Source organism: Perognathus longimembris, chromosome 3 (genome assembly GCF_023159225.1).
Source record: "Perognathus longimembris pacificus isolate PPM17 chromosome 3, ASM2315922v1, whole genome shotgun sequence".
In the NCBI taxonomy this organism is placed as follows: Eukaryota; Metazoa; Chordata; class Mammalia; order Rodentia; family Heteromyidae; genus Perognathus; species Perognathus longimembris.
The window spans coordinates 82,993,174-83,011,172 of NC_063163.1; the positions used below are offsets into that span (position 1 = coordinate 82,993,174).

Consider the following 17,999-nt stretch of genomic DNA (forward strand, 5'->3'; position numbering starts at 1 on the left):
GGATGGATAATGAGTAGCTAGATGGATGGACACATGGATGGTTGGATGGATGGTGGATAGATGAATGATGGATGATAGATGGGTGACAGGTGGATAGATGGATACATGGATGGATGAAGAATGGTTGGATGAGTACATAAATGAATGGATGATGCATGGATGGGTACATGGATGAATGACAGATGTTGGTAGGGGGATAGGGGGTGGATGAATGGATGCATGAATGGGTGAAGGATGGATGGATGATGGATAAATGCATGGATGAATGATGGATGGATGGATAATGGGTAGATGAGTGGGTGATAGGTAAATGGATGAAGGATGGATGATGGATTAATGAAGGGTGGATGGTGATGAGTGGATAGATGGCTGCATGGATGGGTGAAGGATGATGAATGGATGGATGGGTGGGTGGATGATGGATGAATGATGGGTGGATAGGTGAATGCATGGATGGGTGAAGGATGGATGGGTGGATGATGAATGGATGGATAAATGGATAGATAGGTGGGTGATAGGTAGATGGATGGAGGATAGATGAATGCATGGGTGAATGATGGGTGGTTGGATGGATGCGGGGTGAGGTGAGTGGATGTGTTGGTGGGCTCCTGGCTGGGCAAGTGGGTGTCAATTGGAGAATGAGAACGTGCAAGACAATGCATTTCAAGGTGCAAGCCTGGAAGTCCTAAATGCTGCGGGGTCCCTGGAGGATGACAGGACAGACAGACAGAGGCCTCATCTCCCTCTGGCTGACCCCTCCCCCAAGACAGACAGACAGAGGCCTCACCTCCCTCCCACTGACCCCTCCCCCAAACAGACAGAGGCCTTACCTCCCTCCCATTGACCCTCTCCCCCCCAGCTCCTCTTTCAACTACTTTAAGTTTTGGTTTCTGCAGACACATTCACTTAGGAAACCAGGAGGAAAACTCCCCAGCTCTTCTCTGGAGGTGCAGGAAGGGATTCCGGAACCACCCGGTGTATCAGAGATGCTGAACACTCCTTAAAACCCGCACAGCAGGGTCCATCCCAGAACAGCCGCCTCCGTGAGCCCGGGATGCATCCACACACTGTGCGTTTGTCACAAGTAGCAGGTGCACTGGGCTGCCAGGCTGGGCCCGCACCCCCCATCCCTAGCATAGGCACACAGTCCCATCCCTGCATGTGATCGGGTTGGGTTGTCAAATGCCTAGAATGCTCCAGCAAGCTACCAGAAATGCTACAGAACATCACACAGCTCCAGACATGGCTCCTACACTCACTACAGGGACAAAGTCCACACAGGAGCCTACAGCAATCATCAGAAGAGGAAAGAGCTTGGTGACCAGTGTCCTATGTGCCACTCCGGTCCCCAGCCACACAGAGCCTCTCTTTGAAAAAACACCATCAGGAAGACAAAATACCCCCAAGTTCTCTCGTGTGTGTGTGTGTGTGTGTGTGTGTGTGTGTGTGTGCCATAATTTGAACTCAGGGCCTTGTAATTGTTTGGCTTGCTCAGCAAGAGCTCTACTTGAGCCATGCCTCCAGCCCTGTTTTTCCCTGGTTATTTTTAGAGATGGAGTTCTGTGGACTTTGCTGGCTAGGCTGGTCTTGAACCCCAGTCCCCCGGATCTTGGCCTCCTGAATAGTTTAGGACCACAGGTAGGAGCCGCCAGTGCCCTGCTCATTATCTACAGCTTTGGCAGATGAGAAGGCTGAGACTCAGATGGGGTAATTGACTCGGGAAAGGTCGCCCAGCGAGGCAGCAGCCAGGCTCTGGACTAAGTTCTCGCCCACACAATTAGAAAAAAGTGTCCGACGGTTTGCTCAAGTGTCCGTTTGAATAAATCACATGTCAGCGCTCAGGGCTGGCGGGTGGGGAGGCACTCTCTCTCGGAGCGTGGGGTAAGAGGGGTAGGAGGGGTGGGGCCCCTTCCCAGGGACGCCCCCAGGTAGATGGAACTCTCAGCACTCAGCGATCACAAGCTTGCCTGGACTGGGGTGGGGGGAGTGGGGGACAGAATCCTGCCCAGGTCTCAGTTTCCCCAGCCCCAGGCACTTGGCCCAGCAGAAGGAGGGAGGAGTAGATAACTGAATGACTAATAGAGCCCCCAGTCTAGTGGTTCTCACTGAAAGCAGAATGAGGCTTGTAGGCTCAAACCAGAAGAGCCCGAAATGGAGATTGTGGGGGGGGGGGATGACTTGGGAGCCCCCAAACACCAACACGCTGCCGCAGACCCCAAAGCAAACCTAGCAGAGAGGAGGGAAGACAGAGGCCCAGAGAGGCATGCAGCCCCACCCAAGGTCACACAGCAGGTAGAGGACAGAATCAGGTGACCCATGGGGAGGGTCACTGCTCAGAACTGCAAACTAGAACATTGTCTTCCCCCTTCTCTCCCTAGAACCCCCAAAGAATTCTTCCTAACCTTTAGCAGTCAGTCGAGCGGTGTCCCCTTTCCTGCACACGTCTGAGATCCCAGCAGATAGAGGGAGGGATCTCTGCTGTGGTGGTTGGGAGACGCCACATGGCCGAGCTCCAACCACGTGCAAGGGAGCTAACTGAAGAGGAGTCCGTGTGGGCTTTGCTGCATCCTGGCTGTGTGACCTAAGGCGAGTTAATTACCCTCTCTGAGCCCCAGCCTTCTCCTGTGTGAAGTGGAGCCTTCTCAGGGAACTCTGATGCACTGCAGATGGCTCCTCTCCGTTTTCAGCCTGCTCCCTAATGCTCTGACCCGCACTTTTTTTTTTTTTTTTTTAATGTGCCTTCTCCATGAACAGAGTCTGTAAGATTGGGCTGGGAAACAGAAGGTGCAGACAGCCCTCAGGGTGGCCCAGCACCACAGCCCACTCACAGTCAGCCCAGGTGAGCCAGTCCCCAGGCCCAGGTAATAACAGGTGTTTATTCTAGAAAGGGCTGGACCTGCCCAGCCCAGCTCAGAAAACAGGGGCAGCTACAGTGAAGGCTTAGCGCCATCTGTCGGCCATTCAGGGAACTGCCTCTCCACTAAGCAGGCTGCCCAGCGCCCAAGGGCGGGCCAAGGAAGGAGTAGCCTCCTGTTTTGGACAGTCTGGGTCAGTTACTCTTAACTTTCATAACATCTCAGGCTTCTTCTAACATGCCACTGGGCCGTGGGGACTCTGGGCTTTATGAAGAGACTCTTGGTTGGAGCTGGTCATCCTCCAAATGATGTCCACCGTTGAGAGAGGATCTGGTTAACTTGTGCTCCAGCCTGGCCTTGAACCTTGATCCTGCTGTCTCCCCAACAGTTGAGATTGCAGGCATGAACCACCACACTCGGCTCTAAGCGCTCCCTTTTGATACTCAAATAGGCCAAGGCTTTTTGTGGGGTTTTTCTTTATTTTTTTTTTCTTTTTACCAAGTTCACAAAGCACAGTAGTGCAAGAACCAAGTCTGAGTAACCTCAAACCTATGTTCTCGCTTATGTCCTGGCTTCCCCTTTAAGCCTGAAAGGGCTCTTCTCTCTTGTGCCTCTGGAAGAGTCCTCTACAGGTCTCCAGGGAGTTTAACATCCTCGGGGACCATGATGTCCCTACCTCCCTACTACCCTGACCCTCTGTCACGTCTGGCCCGCCAGCCTCCTGCCTCCTCCTTGGTCACTTTGGTGCCAGTGCCCTGAGCTGGGAGGGGAGAAGAGAGCGGATTCATCACCGGCAGGTTGTGGTGCTCGGGTGGATTGCCAAACCTCAGCCCTTGGCCTGGCTGTGCAAGCCTCCCTTACCTTAACTGTAAATGTGCCAGGTGACTCCCTAGAGGATCGTCTCCATGCCGCTCACCATGTGGCAGGCATCCAGGGCTGTGCTCAGAAGGGAACTTTGTTCCCAGAGTCAGGAGCTCTAGGATGCAGGGCAGCTGGGGGAAGAGCCGGGCCCTCTGTGCCCTGAGCAGAGAGGACTCCCTGGGTCTCCTGTCACCCAGGGGCCTTTAATCCAGGATGAGACAGACTGAAGCGCATTTTTTTTTTTTTTGCCAGTCCTGGGCCTTGGACTCAGGGCCTGAGAACCACCCCTGGCTTCTTCCCGCTCCAGGCTAGCACTCTGCCACCTGAGCCACAGCGCCCCTTCTGGCCGTTTTCCATATATGTGGTGCTGGGGAATGGAACCGAGAGCTTCATGTGTAGGAGGCAAGCACTCTTGCCACTAGGCCATATTCCCAGCCCCTGAAGCGCATTTCTGAAGTGCAGGGCGATGTGGCGTGTGCATGCAGGGCAGTAAGTGGGCATAGAGACGGGACTGAGAAGTGTCCAGGATGTAATCTATGGGGCTGGATATGCACTTGGTGCCTCATAAGTAATTGTCCTGCAGCTGAACTCCAGGTAAACACCCTGCTCCTCCCTCACGTTCTCAGGCATCTGTTCTGCTGCGGGTTAGGACAGAGTTTGTCAGACTTACACATGAGTCAGAATACTGGGAGGGCAGTTTCGAACACAACCCCACCCCAGCGTCTGACTGTGCAGACTGGGGCGGGGTCTACACAGAGCCAACTGGCTCTCCCGCAGGTCATCAAGGGGCGGTGACTTAGTTTTTGGGTGAAGAAGCTTGAAGAACCACTGGCTTGGACAGTCCTGCCCTTGTGGTATTCTCCCCGTTTAACAGTGACTTCCTCAGTGCTGTGTGTGATTGGCGAAGTGAGTGCCCAGGTCCGGGGTTTCTCTAAAGAGGGGAAGACTGGAAGACAGCAGACAGGTGAACACACACTCTATGAAGCTTCTAGGATTGTGGGGACCCACTTCCTAGTCTATTTAAGACACCCAGTGGGCATGAATGAGGCAGATAAGGAAGCTGAGCGCAGGAGTCCAGATCTTGAGATAGGGCAACAGGTCAAGGGAAAGGGGGTAGACAAACGAAGAGAGGAAGGTGGGAGGGATGCAGTCATAATGCAGATTCTATGAACCTAGGAAAATGGAGGGAGGGGTGAAGTGGGAGAATGATGAAAGGGGTGACATCAATCAAGTTGCGCTACGCTTATAAACTGATATGTTGTACATGCTGAGTTGTACAACTAAAGATAATTTTTTTTAATGAGAGAAGCTCAGCTCTGTTCATAGATCCCTTCCACCTGCCATGCCCCTTCACCACACCCCTCCATTGCTTGCCACGCCCATTTGGTGGCTTGTCACGCCCCTTCACCATGCACCAGGCCCCCTTCTACACTTCTGCAGCTCAGACAGGGTCTCAAGGCCACTCATACACTCCGGTCTCTCCCCCCACACCCCCACCCCACCCCCACCCCAGCCCTTCAAGTGTTTTCACTGCTGGGTGAATTCAGCAGATGCCTTTCGATCGCAGCCTATTAAATTAGCCCCTCTCTGCAGCCAAAAGAAGATAATTATGTTTTCATTAGCCCTGGATAATGTATTACCCCTCCATGGCAGCTGCCATATCAGCAAAACCAACCAAGTCCCGTTCTAGCTCCTCTGTCACTTGGCCGGCTCCCCTGACTGGGGCCAGGGAGGGGTGACCCCCCCTTTACCCACCAACTGCCCATGCAGGGACAGAGGGGTGAAACTGAAAGAGAGACAGAGAGAGAGAGAGAGAGAGAGAGAGAGAGAGAGAGAGAGAGAGAGAGGATGTGAGATTAATTGTTTTCGTGGTGTGCCATGTGGGTGACTGGGCAGGCCACAGCTGGCTCAGTCCTGCACCAGCTAGTCCCGAAAGAAGGCCACCCAGTTGGGAGTAAAATATCTCTGGTTATTTACTCCAGACTTGAAAATAAAGGGTAGCAACACCAAAAGTCCCACTAGGACCAGAGCTCTCATGTCTGCTTTAGTCCCAATGAGCTGATGGCCGGACAGAGCAAGCGGCTTTGCCTCCTGATGCTGTTTCCTCCCCAAGGCGAGCAGGAGTTAGGATCAGCTCTTGCCATCTTTATGACAGTGCGATGGGCTACACCTAAAAACGTCTAGCTCAGAAACGAGTCAAGTGAGAAATGCTTAATACAAGAGAATCTTTCTACTATACAACTGCTACTCTTAATCACTTTTGAAGGAGCAAGAAAGGGCTCTGGAGTGCGCTCTCTCTCTCTCTCTCTGTCTCTCTACTTTTGTCTCTGTGTCTCATTCTTTCTGTGTCTCAATTGCTTTTTGTTCTCTCTCTTATACACATACACACACACACACACACACACACACACACACACAGTCTCCTTGTGGCAGCTGGCTCCTCCCCTAGGCTCCAAACCTCTGTCTCCCTACCCCCATCGCTCCTTGCTTTGGGAGCATCAAGGACAGAATTGCAGATAGGGAGGGTCTCTCCCCCCCCCCTTCCCAAATCCAAGCCAACTCTGCCTTCTGCTGCACTTGGCTCTGACCCCACCACCTCGTAGCCCAGCCTTTCCTACTGACCAGTCTCCCTGATTTCCAACCCCTTGGGTTCTAGAACAAGAAGCGCCTCTGCCTGGAGCCGCCCTTGGTCCTGACCCCACATGGCAGACTGGCAAGCTCCATTTGGAGCAGGTGAACGGCCAGCCCAGTGAAGGAGCAGCTTCTCTTCCCTGGCTCCTGATTTTCCCCAGTTACCATGGTAATTGAGGGAGCAGTGTTCTGAGACCCAACACCAGTGAAACCCAGCGCTCAACTTTGAAACGTTTCAAGCAGGAGGAGCCGAGGCGCAGGCTGGAAGGGGCTGGGTGGCAGGGAACACCTGTCCAGCCCTTTTGTCACTCATCCCCTTTGGGGTCACTAGCTGTTCTTTCCTGTGCAAGTACTACACCCCCAGGCACGATGCAAAGTCCTTCCCCACCTGGTCTCCCTTCACAATGCCCCTGGGTCCCATCTCACCTTAAAGGATACAGGCTCTGCCTCTTGCCAGATGTGGCCCAGCTCTGGGGCTGATGGAATTTCTCTGTTCTTCCTTCCAATGCGTTGAAGACAACATTTTCTAGTGCCTTCCACACACCCCAGTCAGCTTTCTCTTCATTCTTCCCTCCTCTCCTCAGCCCCTACCTCCCTCTTCCTGTCCCCCCCCCCCAGTCACACTCCTGTCTCCTTTGCTTGATGTGAGAGGCGCCAGAAAAGCATTTATTAGTGACAAAGCCAAGGAGGGGAGGGGAGACGATGTTCTCTTCACCTTTGCTCTGCACAACTCCAGCCTGAGCGGCCTCACTGCTCCCTTTGGGCGGAGAGGGACAAGGAAGGATCAAGCCACCACAGCCAGATAGATGCGTGTGTGTGTCTTCTTCCTTTTCCTTGAGTCCCCCACCCCCCTGCTTCCCCAAAAGCGTATGAGCAACAGCGACAGTGAAATGCAAAAAATCCTTTGCAATCTGCCCAGGAAAAGACAGCTTTTGAGACGAGTTTATATGGTTACCCATATGTTCCGGCCCCTAAGAAAGGAAGGGATGCTTCGTTCTCAGTTCTACCCCTCCCCCCCAGCCCAGCTCTTGGCCTTTCTTTTCCCCCACGTTGAGGGGGTCTCTGACCCACGAGTGGATATGTCTCCTGCGTCCTTCCCCCCTCCCCAGAGTCCTAGAGCATAAGCTCCATGCCAGAAAAGACCAGAGCCAGGCAATGTTTCTAGAAAGGGCTGACTCTCTCCGGCTGCACACCCAGGAGTCTGGGCCAGAACCACGCGGGACCCCTTAGCTGCTTCCCGGGGGTCCATTGACACGGAGTCTGGGAGGCCGTGTGGGTCCGGATGTCCCATGAAGGAATATTGTCCCAGCACCTCTGGAGACACAAATAACCACCGTCACCTCCCGTGGGTCCACCGGCGCCCAAAGGCAGCTGCCCTTCCCTGCGTGGCTACTGCAGGCACCCCAGACCCAGGACCCGCAGAAACGGCCGTTGTATGTGTGTGTTTGGGGTGGGGGGGTGTATTTCCTGATCGGAAAAAAAATGGAAATTAGGTTATATAAAAGGTGTGTGCTTTGGAGCCCCGAGCGGCTCTTTTTAATGAGGGTTGAGACGTCTCCCTCCCCAACACCCAGCCGGGCTGGACGTCACCGCTAATTCGTTTCAGCGATGACAGGATGAAGGAGGGACCCTGAGAAATAAATCCCCCTGACGACCCTCCTCGCCGAGCTCCCGGCTCCGTCCCTCCATATCGATGCCGCCTTCGCAGCCGCCGGGCCAGCAGCTACTTGGCGCGGCGGCCGCTCGGGCTCCGAGGAGCGGCCAGGCGGCCGGGGTGAGCCGGGGTGCGCGCGGGGGACGCCGGCAGCCCGGGTCCTGAACTTGGGGCTCGCTGGGGCGGAGGGAGGGGGAGAGGGAGGGCGGGGAGGGCCGGCGGGGGCGGGGTGCGGAGCGATCGGGGAGGCACAAAGCGCCGGGGAAGGGAGGGGACGCGGCTCCTACCGGGAGGTGAGTGGGTGCGCCTGGCACCGGAGGCTTCGGGACCGCGACCAGCGGCGGCCGCGGGCACCCGGAGCGGGAGGAGACGCAGGAGGAGACGGAGGAGAACCGGGAGGAGGCAGCGGGCGGCGAGCCGCGCAGCTCCGAGCAGTCCCGGTGCCGGGCCCGGCCCCAGGTGAGTTCTCACCGGCGTCCCGCGTCCCCTGCGGTCCCCGGCGCTCCCCGGGCCCCAGGGACCCCGCGCGGAGACGCGCGCTGTCCCAACTTGAGTCCAGCCGCCTCGGTCAGCTCCCCGCCGGCGGCCCCAGCACCGATCCCCGATCCCCGATCCCCGATCCCGGATCCCCGATCCCCGCAGGTCGGCGCGGCCGCCCCGCTCCAACTTTGCAGGGACCCCGCGTCTCCCCAGCCGCGCGCCCCGCGCCGCGCTGCGGTAATGGCGGACCCGCTTGGCACCGCCAGCCGCCCCAGCGGGCGGCCTGGGGCTGGGGACGCCTGGGGTCCCCGGCAGTGGGGCCGGTGGATGGATGGATCGAGCGCATTGCTGTCCGTCCTCAACTTTGAGCGTCCTCCGCGCGGCCTCTCCCGCGGCGTCGCACCTGCCAGCCTCCGCCATGGCCGACACCTTGGCACCGCCGGGTCCCGCCCGGAGGCCCGTGGCCAGCGGGGGACCCGAGGCCGGGGGAGGCCCGCTCCGCGGGATCGCGGCTCCCGCCCGGCTCCTAACTTTGCCGGGGTGCCCCCTTGCGCGCCCGCGGGCACCGCCGGGCTCCCCGCGCCTCTTTCTTACTCCGGTGATGGGGGTGTGAGAGCGAGAGTGCGAGAGAGCCCGAGAGCGAGCGGGCGAGCGAGCGAGCGCTGACTCCCAGCTGGAACCTGGAAAGTTGTGCGTCTGGACGCGCGGAGGCTCCCGGGCTCCGGCCGGGCAGGCGCGGGCAAGGGCGCGTCCGCCCTGGTTCGGGGCCAGGCGGGGCGGCGCGCGCCTCGGACTGCGGCCCGAGTGGCCGAGGCTCAGGGCACGGGGCCCGCAGATCCAACTTCATCGCTCGCAGCCCCCAGCACCTGAGGACGGTGCTGGAGAAAGGGGAGGGGGAGCGTTTTGAGGGGAGGACTCCGGTGAGTTTCAGATCCCAGAGTGGCCCTTCATTGACTGCGTGGCATTAGGTCAGCCCCTCCATTTCTCCCAAGGAGCCTCGGCTTCTCGCGTGTGTAAAATGGGGACACAATACTTTTTGTGACACTGTCCTGGGGCCTTTATAAAGTGACAGGTGTAGATAACCGGCGGTTTCCTGCCAATAAAGGAACCGAAGTCTCAAGTCAACACCCACGCCCACCCCAGGGTAAGGGAGGCTGCACCCACCTGCCCTTCTCCCCAGGATTCTCTCTCTCTCTCTCTCTCTCTCTCTCTCTCACACACACACACACACACACACACACTCCCCGGTTCAGATTCTTAGTGACAGATAAGATGCGTGCAGTAGCCACCACCGGGGAAGGGAGGGTTCCCCCCCCCAAAGACGCCCCTGGCGTCTTGTGGCCTCTGGTGTCCCCGGGGATCTGGGAAGAGCGAAGCTGGGAGCTGCTTCCCCCTCGGAGGAAGGCGAGGAAACGCCCCCCATCTCCCCGAAACAAAGTGCAGACGCAGCAAGTTTGGAAAAGCACCAGAAAACCTCGGTGCTTCTCTGTTGGGTTTTGGGAGATGGTTTGTTGTTGTTTATTTTTTAACTTTGGGTCTGTGCCGAGAGCACAGAGGGGTCCAGACCTGCCTTGTGGGGGGGGGGGGTCAGGGAAGAGAGACACAGCTCTACCCCATACCCATATCACCCCACGGGCCCAGCCCAGATTCTAGAAACCTCTGAGGGGCCCTGAACTGAGGGCAGGCTCCAAACTGCTGCTTTCTTCCAGATAGGTCTGGAGTCTTCTTACAGCTCCTCAGAGCGGACACCCAAACTGCATTTTGTAGATATGGAAACTGAGGCAGGGCAAAGCAACCAACGTCACCTGGGGACCACAGCCCCAGGTTTGGGCTCCTTGATCTGGGGGAGGGGGTGTATTTTTTTATGCTTAAGCAGTCTGACACACCCCTGCTGGAAGGCAAATGGCTTCCTCACCAGACCCCTCTGCTTAGCCAGAGGCTACCCCAATCAAGAGAATGACTATCGTGTATACATATATGCATACATCCATGCATACATATATATATGCATGCATATTATTCTTCCTAAACCCCAGACTATGCAGAGAAAAGAATAGATGGCTTGCTAAAGCCTTCTGTGTGAGATCACACTTAGCTTGTTCCATGGCTGTGTGGACTGCTAGTTGGTAACTTAACCTCTCTGAACTTTTCCATTGTCTTAAAAAAAAAAGATAATAGCAACAACTCCCACAAGAGGCTGTGTTGCAAGTTTTGTGGTTGTTGTACAGGGAGTTCTGGCGGTGTGAGCATTGTGGTGGGACAGCCCCTGGGGAGGGCTGGGAGGCTGGGAGTGATTGATGACAGAGGGTGTCTGCAGAGTCTCCACATTAAGGTGGTGCAAGGAGCTGTCCTTGGTCCCTGGGGGGCCTGATCCCCCCCTCAGCCCTGCAGGACGGGGTAGTAGGTGCTGCTGAACTCCCCAGACATGGATGGCCCTAGGATCAGTTCACCTACGCCTCGTGAGTACTAACAGATTTGGTGCTGCCGCCTTCCCGTGGTGTGTTTTGGGGTGCCTTGGGACAGGACTGCAGGCCACGCCTGCCTTTCTGGCTGTGGCTCTGAAGGTTTGTGCAGGGTGAGCCTTTGCAAGGTGGCTCTTTCCTAGGAGCAGTGGAGACGCACACGGTTGAATTAGAGAGCATTTGAGGACCTATTTGCATCCAGAGGGCATGCTGCCCCATCTTGTCTATTGCTAAGAACCCTAAAGCCAGAAGGTCATGGCCATAGCAGTTCCCCTCATCCTAACACCTAATAATGGCGTGACATCATCTCATCTAGCCAGGGTCAAATGTCAGCCCAGTGCATCCTCTGGGCCAAAATGCGCCAGTCTGAACCCAAGATGTGAGATTATATATGCTCAGGCTGCTGGACTGGCATTGCTTGGTTTGGGGGGGCGAGGGGGAAGGAACCAATGCTCCTGTCTCCTATCCATCACCCTCATTGCACAAATGGGGAAACCGAGGCCCAGCAAAAGGTATCTGACCTGGTAAAAGTCACACAGCATATTTGTAACAAAGCTGGCATAGATCCATGATGAGCTCACACTTGTCCAATATCCTTAAAACTAATATTGTGTTTACTTAAGAGAGGACCCAGAGGTTTGGACTTAAAGGGAGTTTAATTCCATCTCTCCCAACTGTCATGAAAACTTGTGGAGAGAATGAGTGAGAATCTTCCTGTGTAGCCCTGGCTAGATATTGGCCCGACTCTCCATCTGGAGAGAAAGGCCTTTTGAAGGAGACTTCTCACAAGCCAGACACCATGGCTCGTGGCTGCAATTCTAGCAACTCCAGAAAGCAGAGATCTGATGATGGAGGTATGAAGCCAGCCCAGGCAGGAAAATCCCTGAGACTCTTATCTCCAATGAACCACCATAAAGGCAGAAATGGAGAGTTGGCTCAAGTGTTAGAGTGCTAGCCTGGAGCACAAAAAGCTCTGGGACAGTGCCCAGGCCCTGAGTTCAAGCCCCAGTACCATCACAAAGAGACAGACAGAGTTCTCAGGTGTTAACTTCAGAAACCAGGTTCCAGAGCTGGTGGAGCCTGTTTACTTGCTGCTGGCTTTGCCAAATCTCTTGCCGAGCTCATTTTGACAGCCAACAAGCCCCCCTGCCCGGCGGCCGCAAGTCCTGCCTACATTTCTGTCAGTCCCCGGCCTGACACCAGGGAAGGGCGGTTGTGAGCAGTGCCCTGCTGTGCTGGGAAATTGAGCCCATCAGATCTATTCCGTGAGATGATAGATGAACAGAAGATACCTCTCTAAGTCCCCAATAGAGCCTGCTTAGTGGGGTGCTACTGCACGGGTCTTAGCATAATCGTGTTTAGTGACGCTAAGCTCAGGATGAGTGCAGTCATCAGCACACTTGTCAGATGTGACACAATGTGAGTTAAGTGGCACATTCAGGGCGGAGCCCCCCTGAGGACAGGCATCCCGACCACACTGGCCTGTACCCCTATTCAAGGCCGCCTGCAGTCTGACCCAGCAGCGGCCCTTGGAAAGCCTCATGCCAGGAGCAAACCATTCTGGGAGAGAGGCAGACTTGAAATACTGCTTCTGTCCCCAGGGTGAGTAACGGGGCTGCCAGGGAGAGTCCTCAGAGAGGGTGGTGGGAATGTGCACCCCCGTCTTGGAGATGAGAGCCTAAGAGTTAAAAGACCATGTCACTGTGGCACACAGGAAGCAAGGCATTGGCAGCCCATTCTGTGGGGAAATTAACCTGACCTCGCTGCAGGTCATCCAGGTGGTGGAGATCGTGTAGTAATGTCTGCAGAGGGTCAAGGTGGTGGATACAGAGGAAAGGCTTCAGAGATACAAGTGAGAAAGAGAGAAAGCGAGCTCTCTGGTTGTGCAGTTAGTCTGGACCAAGTCCCTTCCTGTCCTAAAATTTCATTGCTTTTTTAAAATCTGAGAAATAGAGGCTTTGGAACCCAACGGTATCTCCATTGAAGGGCCTGAGCCATGGTCTTGTGAGGCTGTCACAAAGTCTTTGAGGTTTTGTTGTTGTTATTGTTGTTGGTTTGGATTTGGGAGAGGAAATGAAAAGGTTAATTTTGTTAGAGTTTTTATTTCAACCTTTTGCCAGTGGAGACCCCAGAACCCCTTTGTAGCAAGAGACAAAAACTCCTATTTCTAGCCTGGACAATGTGAGCCCCTCTCCACTTCTGATTCTGTCACGGGGAGGCGGAGGATACATGGGGGGGAGAGAGGATAGCCCTGCTTTTCTAGCTACCCACAATGCTTCAGGAATTTGAGAGTCAAAGTACCTAAAAGAAATTCTACAGGTTTTCAGAAATACCCTGAGGCAAATTAGCTAAGAACATTTGCCCAGTATTACCCAAAGGCGGAAAAAAATCCTCCAGGATTTTTCTTTCTCAAAACCTGACGGTAGCTGAATTGCTGCTACCTTAAGGATAAAAAAAAAAAAAAAGGTGAGTCTTTGTGGAACCCATTTTTACTTAGAAATTGAGACAGGATCTTGTGAATTCAGGAAGCTTGCTCAACTTCAGGAAGGAACCATGAGCGGCCATCATTTTTCTACTAAAGGATTTTGATTGCTTGTGATCAGAGTTGGGTCAGCTACTGCTTCATTTTAGGCAAAAGCCCAGAGCTCCCAGCTCCAGGCTAGACCCTCCAGCATAAAGAAGACACATCCCTGTTTTCACCACATTCCACAAAGCTATCAGTTTGCTAATAACGGGAGGATGACAGAAGCAGTTCGTTCTATTTAGTCATGAAACTAGCTGCATGTATGATTTAGGGCTGCATTAATAAAGTCTCTCCTGAGAATTCTTAGCCTAAAAATGTAATCTACAGGGATCTGTTAGAAGAATATCAGATAGTAACTGACATCTTTGGGAGCATATTTTTATTTTGTTTATTATTTTTATTTTATGTATTTCTTTTGCTCTCTGATGTTTATAGCAGTAACTCAGCTCTAAAATTTCAAATAAGGGAAATACCAAAGACCAATTAGGCTGGCGCAACAGTAAATGAATGGTGTCAATACTGTGTATATGTTTGTATATGAAGATGGGTCTTAGCTGGCCAAGCCTTCTATTGTCTTTTCTCCTCTTCCTGCTCGGACGCCGTAGCTAAGATGAAATCCCTTTATTTCCTATACATGAATGGGATCCAGATGGGTTTGCAGGGCTGTATGTTCTTGTTGCTTTTGATTCTGTTACTAACAAAGGTTCAGAGCGCACACTGAAGGTGGGCATGGTCTTCTCCAGTGGCTCCCAGCCCTGAGATTTCTCAGTGACTTGCAGGAGTAGGGGAAGGGGGGCTCCTGGAGAGTTGAGTAGAAGCGTACTGTTTATTTCTGAAGCTCCTGTTTGGAGCCATGGCGTGCTTGTTTCTTCAGAGGGATGTTCCTGTCGGTCCCTGGGAAGACGCTGCCAGGCTAGGCTGGGAATATGACCTAGTGGTAGAGTGCTTGCCTCGAATACATGAAGCTCTGGGTTTGATTCCTCAGCACCACATATATGGAAAAAGCCGGAAGTGGTGCTGTGGCTCAAGTGGTAGAGTGCTAGCCTTGAACAAAAAGAAGTTAGGGACAGTGCTCTGAGTTCAAGCCCCAGCACTGGGGAGAAAAAAAAAAAAGAAGTTGCCAGGAGCTCAACAGGTCATGGTTGGATGACAGTGGGTGATAGTGCTGGAGGAGATGTGTATGGCCATTGCATGTTTAAAAAAGCAACTAAAGCCAGGTACCAATGCCTCACATATCATCCTTCTACTAAGGAGGCTGAGATCTGAGGTACAAAGCCAGCCTGGGTAGGAAAGTCTGTGAGACTCTTCTCTCCAATGAACCACTAAAAAGCCAGAGGTGGAGTGAGCTGTGGCTCAAGTGGTAGAATGAGTGAAAAGACTTCGGGACAGTGCCCAGACACTGAGTTTAAGCCCTAAGACACACACACACACACACACACACACACACACACACACACAGAGGTAATTGATGTTGTTAGCTTGGATTTCTTGTCCGATTCAAGGCTGGTGTCCAGTGCTGTGCACTTTATCTGGCAACCCCCATGAGAGGAGCCAGACCCCCACCACACATACCCCCACTGCCCCAGGCTAAAATTCTTCTACTCTCAGTGTCTGTGTGGAGTGGCACAGTTTCCATTTTCCTTTCTCAAGTGATAGGGATCTAACTTATTACCTAGACAAGTTTTGATAAATAAAAAAAACCAAAACAAAACAAAAAACTTCCACTAGTATTGAGTGGATTTTTATAAATCTAGCCAATCTACTAAAGTATGACAATGATTTTGTTGCTTTTGTGATACAGCCTTTAGTCCTAAGATATACACATATGTGGCCAGGCACCAGTGCACCAGGGCTCATGCCTGTAATTTTAGCTACTCGGGAGGCTGAGATCTGAGGATTGAGGTTTGAAGCCAGCCAGGGCAGGAAAAGTCTGAGGCTCTTATCTCCAATGAACCACTTGAAAACCGAAAGGGGCACTGTGGCTCAAAGTGGTAGAGTGCTAGCCTTGAGCAAAAAGAGAACAGGGACAGCACCCAGGCCCTGAGTTCAAGGCCCAAGACAAGTTCTCTCTCTCTCTCTCTGTCTCTCTCTCTCTCTCTAATATATACACATATACACATTTAAGAATTTAGCTAGAGGTATGGTTCAGGTGGTAAAGTACTTGCCTAGCAGACTCAAAGCCCTGAGTTAAATCCCTGGAAATAGCCACCCTAAAAAATGATCATTGCAAAGATAGGCAGACAGATGAATGGACATGAGTGGACATATAAATGATTGATAGACACAAACAAACATGTGATCAAATGCTAATTGTTATTGAATCTACATGAAAGTTTAAGGGTACCGTTCTGTTGTCCTTTTACATTTTTTCTGGGTTTAAACATTTTTGAACAAAAAAGCTGAGAGATGGTGAGAATTTAAGCTTAGACTTTTCTCTGGGTTAAATCTCCCCAAGATTCTTGGGCATACACACATATATACACACACTCCTAAGCACATACACTCTCTCTCCCATTCTCTCTCTCTCCTTTCCTCTCTCTTCCCCCTTCTCTGCCTCTCTCTCAATCTCTATCTCTGTCTCTGTCTCTGTGTCTGTCTGTCTGTCTGTCTGTCTGTCTGTCTCTCTCTCTCTCTCTCTCTCTCTCTCTCTCTCTCTCTCTCTCTCTTCCCCTGCTTTCCTGGAAGAAACAACTCGGCAGTTTAGCAGGCTCTCTCTGTTTTCCACGCAGTCTTTTCTTTACATTCCGCTCAGCATTTTAATTAGGGTGGTGAGTCACTGCCTAGGAAAGCTGGTGACAATGTCGTTTAGGCTGTTTAGATGCCCAGCCCTGTGAGAGGTGGCAGTCCTCCCACTGTGGGCACCGGGCAGGCCCAGGACCTCCAACGACTTGGGCCATGAACTTAAGGCTCATCCATGGAACCTCCAAAATTCTGCTTACAGCACCAAAGATGGACCCAGGGTCCAGCAGCAAGGCCCAGCCTGGAGCAGGAGGGGGGAGAGAGGGCCACAGTGTGCCACGGAATGGCATTGGGGGACATCCCCCAACCCCCCTCCCAGCAATAGGTTCTCAGAAAGGAAGATGGGCCCTGTCAGACATCCCTCTGACAGGGAGAGAACAGAGCATGAAATACCCCAACTTCATGGGCCTCCTCCCCTCTCCCCTGCACTCTCCCCACTCCCCTTCCCACCTGTCTCCTCCCCCCACCTCCCCTCTCCTCCCCTCTCCCTGTCTTCTTCTCTCCTCTCTCCTCTCTCATCTTCCCTGTTCCAGTACCTAATAGCAGTGGAGATGCTGCTGTGAACCTGTTTTATGGATGGGGAAACTGAGGCACAAGCTACTAACAGCCTTTAGTTGCAGAGACCTGTGGAGTAAGGCTGGGGGCTGGGGGGGGGATTGTCCTGTGTGAATGATACAAACTGAGATAAAGCCGGGCACTAGCAGCTCATGTCAGTCCTCCTTGCTACTCCAATGGCTGAGATCTGAGGATTGCAGTTCTAAGTCAGCCCTGGCAGGAAAGTATGAGAGACTCCTATTTCCACTTAACCACCAAAAAGCCAGAAGTGGAGCTGTGGCTCAAAGTGGTAGAGGACCAGGCTTGTGCAAAATTTCAAGACCCAGTACTAAGACCAAAACCAAACAAACCAACAAAAACAAAAGGGGAAGGAGATCAAGCCAGCCAGGTCACTGAGGCAGAGTCAGTTCAGTGAGGAAAATGCAAGGATTGGGGAGAGGGGGCCTCTTCTCTGCATGGAGGTCAGAGGTCAGAGCCCTTTCTGGGCCAGGAGATTGAGAGGCAGTGCAGCAAGGGGGGTTGGGGCCATCTTGGGAGCCACTGTCCAGGCGAACAGTCCGGGCAGAGCCTCTGACACAAGCTACCATTCTAGACAGATGCTTTGACCCCCAGGGGTCCATGAAACATCTGGATGTGCCAGGGCCCCAATGACACTTCTTGTCTCTGCACTGAGTGGCTGCACAAGGCGACTTTCAACGTCTCATGGAAGTTCCGCCATCAAGCAGCAAGACATCGCCTGAGGGATGGCGTGGTGGCCCCGGGCCCACAAACCCCACGCCCCATGTGACGGGCACCCCTCTACCCCCTCCACACCTGTCGATGCCATACCTCACTCACACTGTCCCATGAAAGCCAGAAATGTATATCTTATTGAAACCTCCAGTTTCTAAACGACAGGCTATTCGCAAAACGTGTGTGTGTGTGTGTGTGTGTGTGTGTGTGTGTGTGTGTGTGTGGTGTGTCGGTGACGGGGCTTGAACTCAGAGCCTGGACAGTGTCTCTGAACTTTTCTCCTCAAGGCTAGTGGCTCTACCACTTGAACCACACAGATCTGCTTCTGGCTTTTTGGGTGATTCATTGGAGATAAGAGTCTCACAGACTTTCCTGCCCAGGCTGGCTTTGAACCACAATCCTCAGTTCTTAGCCTCCTGAGTAGCTAAGATTATAGACAGGAGCTACTGGCGGCACCTGGTGCAAAACACATTTTAAAAATGATACACACTGTAAGCCAAACAAAA

At 53.3% G+C, this 17,999-nt stretch overlaps 1 protein-coding gene across 4 annotated transcripts in view; it reads left to right on the forward strand.

The window, feature by feature from the left end:
* Nos1 (nitric oxide synthase 1) overlaps nt 1–17,999 on the forward strand; it is a 129,339-nt gene that overhangs the window by 32,007 nt on the left and 79,333 nt on the right. For 3 of the 4 annotated variants that reach the window (XM_048342876.1, XM_048342878.1, XM_048342879.1), the window contains exon 1: nt 8,011–8,121. The exons of the other annotated variant lie outside the window; for it this stretch is intronic. The gene's annotated coding sequence lies outside the window, so the exon portion shown is untranslated. Of the gene's footprint in view, nt 1–8,010; nt 8,122–17,999 lie in introns of those variants that run through there. 4 annotated transcript variants of the gene reach the window in all.